General features: G+C 43.3%; 2 pseudogenes; one reads left to right on the top strand and one right to left on the bottom strand.

Annotated features, from left to right (window-relative positions):
* Positions 1–1,667: 1,667 nt before the first annotated feature.
* On the bottom strand, positions 1,668–2,095 carry LOC100751952 (annotated as a pseudogene).
* Positions 2,096–3,374: 1,279 nt separating this feature from the next.
* LOC113833807 lies at positions 3,375–3,474 on the top strand (annotated as a pseudogene).
* The last annotated feature ends 545 nt before the right edge of the window (positions 3,475–4,019 follow it).

The following is a 4,019-nucleotide window of genomic DNA, read 5'->3' as shown; positions in this document are numbered from 1 at the left end:
ATCTTGGTCCTGTGTTTGAGAAAACATGAGTTCTTTCTGAGTGGCTTATTCCTGCTTAGCATGAGGATTTCTGGTTACATCGATTTTCCTGCAAGTATGATTTCATATTTCTTTATGGCTGCATAAAAATTATGGTTATTAACTGTGCCCTGACCTTTGTAGGGTCTAATCAGTCCTTCCCCAGGTAGTTCTTAATATCAAGCCTGCAGCCCTCCACTCCTGCCAATACTTAATGCCCTGGTAATCAGTGGCACCATCTGCTGTTGCCTGCCTTCCAGGCCCTCCCAGGGAACTGGTGGTGCCACAGCGCCCCCTGCTGGCCTAAAGCCTCCTTCTAGGTTGCTGAGCTTGAACTGGGGCTATGTGCAAAATGATTCTTCAGTGTTCTGTTCTTGGCCCTGAGATTCAGAGTCAAGAAATATGGAATCTTGAGCTAGGTGTCTTGGTTCAGACTGACCAGTAATCCCATCACTAAGGAGATTTAGGCAGGAGGGTCATGAGTTCAAGGCAAGTCTTGGCTTCATGGCCAGGCCCCACCACACACAAACACAAACATGGAGTCCACTACCATTGTTCTTTGGAAAGAGACCTACAAAGGGATAGATGTCGGTTGCCTTCTGGTTTGCTTCCCTTTTTCTTTCACAGGGTTTCACTGTACAGGCTTCTGTACAGTCACACTGATACAGACGTTCAGAGGCATTTTCACAAGGGTGGAAAGGATTGGAGAAAAGTTGAGAGACAAATCCAGGGCATTGTCACCTATAAATTTGAGAGACAAACCCAGGGCATTGTCACCTGAAAGACTCCTTCAGAGGACTATACTTGCTGTCAGGGATGGTAGCAGGCATGGGGTAACAGAGAAACTGGGTGACAGTTCAGTAAGCTGTAAACTTTGTGGGCTAGGAAGTGATCTATTGGTTTCTGGTGCTGGAGGCTGAGTCAGAGCCCTGGATGTACAGATCACTGGCTTCCCCCTGGCCACCCTTCCAGCCCTGGATTTATCTCTGAAAATGATTCTTTTTTGTAACTTTTCTAAATGTATTGAAATTTTAATAGATTTTTGAATGAGGTTCAAACACAGACCTTTGCACATGCTAGGCACAGGCTTTATTGTAGATCATTCTCTCTAGCTGGAAATATAAAATATTTTTGTTTACTTTTAAATTCCTATCATCATCGTCCAGAAAATCCAAATCACAGAACAGTTTGTTTAATTGTTAATCATAAAAGATGAATCATGTCAATCCTGAATTTTAAAGTGCTTTTCAGTGATTTTATAGGTATTTTTACAATTTCTCTAGAGAGAAATAAATAGAAATTATTTTAAAAACTAAATGGCTGGAGAAATAGCTCAGTTGGTAGAGTACTTGTCTAGCATGCATGAGGCTCAGAGTTCAATCCCCAGCATTGCATAAAATGAACATGGTTCACATGCCTATCATCCTAACACTTTTGAGACAGAGGAAGGAAGAATAGGAGGTTCAAGATTATCTTTGGCTATAATCCAAGTTTATAGGACTAATGGTAATAAGGAAATATCACCTACCTACTAAACACAAAGGATGAATGAACAGGACCTGAAGCCAAGTGAATATCCTCATGTGTATTTCCCAAGGACCTGAGGTCCCTGTGCATTAAGGACTTTTATCTGCTGACTTGCAGATGGCCTGTTTTACCCTAGTCCTCAGTAGAGTCAGCTTCCTATCATACAGCAAAGACCTTCAGCACACAAAATTCATGCTTGCAGCTGGGTAAGTCCTGCCCTTAGTCTCTCCAGCGATGTCCACACTGAGCATTGCAGCACTTGTAGAAGATAGTCATTGGCTCATCTGCAGAACAGGTCTGAAGCTGCTTGAAGTAGGCACAGGGATGTTCTCATTTTGGACATGGCTCTGCAGTAGAGTCCACATTCTCCCAGGCAGCTAGCTGCTCCACCAGGCACACCATCCATTTCTTTCAGCTTTGGATACTTTGGGTTTGTTACCTTGTGTGTAATATTATGCACATATGGGCAAATGTTGCAGGCAAAGCGATGGCAACACTGTCCCTCCTCCACAATTAGTCTGTTTCCGCAGCTCAGACAGAAAAGCAACATTGCTGCAGATTCAACATGTAGGTTCTTACTGTCTAAAGCTTCTGAGGCCGCCTGAAAATGAAAATGATTCTTTATTTTTCTCTTTGTCTCTGTCTGTCTCATCTGTCTCCCCCCTACCTCCCTCCCTCTCTCTCTCTCTCTCTCTCTCTCTCTCTCTCTCTCTCTCTCTCTCTCTCTCTCTGTGTGTGTGTGTGTGTGTGTGTGTGTGTGTGTTTCTAGAGGACAACCTCGGGTGTCATTCTTCAGAAATCTCATCATGTCTCATTTGAGATAGGTCTTTTGGTTGCTGGTGTTCACTGATTCAGCTAGGCTGAGGAGCCAGCAAGCTCGCATTGTTCTGTCTCCACCTCCCCAATGCTGGATTCATAATATCACTATGTCTGTCATTTTTATGTGAGTTCTGGAGGGCTGAACTCGGGCTTTTGTACTGCAAGGCAACTGAACCACCTGCCCCAGGCTTGAAAAGTATTCTCTAAATCGCAATATGTTACTGTAGTGGCATCTTGCCTTGTCAGTGAACTTGTGGTGGTAGCCACATGCTTTGGGCATGGTTTCAGGTGCAGACTCACCCATTGTAAGGCAGAGGAGGGGCTGGCTCACTCTCTTGGGTTGTGGCGAGCATTGGAAGGGCAGACTGAATCTTCTGGAGCAGGAGGACCATGGCAGTTATTTACTCTTATCTGTGTAAGTGCTTCCCTACTAAATACCTATTTATCATTTATCTTGGGTCTGGTGAACTCATTTAAACCCCACCTTCATGTTACTGATACTTTTATGGTTTTCCTCGCCAAACCTTTCCATTTTCATTTTGGTTATTTGTTTAGTTTTTGCTATTTTGAGATAGTGTCTCAAATTGGACAGTCTGGCTTTGGACTTATTATGTAGCTGAAAATGACATTGAGCTCCTGATCCTCCTACCCCTGCCTCCAAGCACTAGTGTTAATGCCATGAGCCACCACACCTGGCTCTACCCTTTCCTTAACTACGCCGCCCCCCCCCATTTTCTGTATTGCCATGCTACTTGTCATTTTCTACTTCCTTCTTAAAAATATCTCTTTCTAAACTGGGTAGAGTGATAGACACATGTAATCACTTGGGAGATGGAGACAGGCGGATCACAAGTTCTAATTCAACCTTGACTACAAAGACAGATTAAACCTAGCCTGGACTATATGAAGTCCTATCTAAAAATAAATAATAATAAATATTAATCATAACATTATAAATATACATTATTAAATATTATAAATATTATAATATAATAAAAATAAAGTAGCATGCACTTCAGCAGTACATATACTAAAATTGGAATGACACAGAGATTAGCATGGCCCCTGCACAGCGATCGCACACAAATTAATGAAGCATTCCACATTTTTCTGAGTGAGGTAACCCAGGTCCAGAAAGACAAACATGTATGTACTCACTCATAAGTGGTTATTAGCTGTTAAGTACAGAATAACCATGCTACAATCCACACACCCAGAGAGACTAAGTGACACGAAGGGCTTAAGGGGTATTCATGGATCTCTCTGGGAAGGGGAAAAAGGAATGGTTTTGCTGGTGTGATGGGGGCAAGTCGGATTGGGAATAGGAGGGATCAGCTGTCAGGGGAGAATAATGGGAGAAACCACTGGAATTGGGGGGCATTTCAGGGGCAAGGTGGAAACCTAGTACAATGGAAATTCCATGCAATCTACGAGAGTAACCCTAGCAAATACTCCTAGTAATGGGGGACACAGACCCTGAACCAGCCACCTTTTGTAAACAGACAAGGCCTCAAGTGGAGACACTGGGACACCAGACACAAAACCTTCGATCTACAGTTTGTCCTATCTGCAGAGAGTTCTGGGCCTGGAGCCTAGCAGAATCCTCATCAGAACCAGAGAGATTCATCCAGCAACTGATGGGACCAGATGGAGCA

The sequence above is a fragment of the Cricetulus griseus genome, chromosome 2 (assembly GCF_003668045.3).
Source record: "Cricetulus griseus strain 17A/GY chromosome 2, alternate assembly CriGri-PICRH-1.0, whole genome shotgun sequence".
NCBI lineage: Eukaryota > Metazoa > Chordata > Mammalia > Rodentia > Cricetidae > Cricetulus > Cricetulus griseus.
This window is presented reverse-complemented; position numbering and strand designations above follow the sequence as displayed.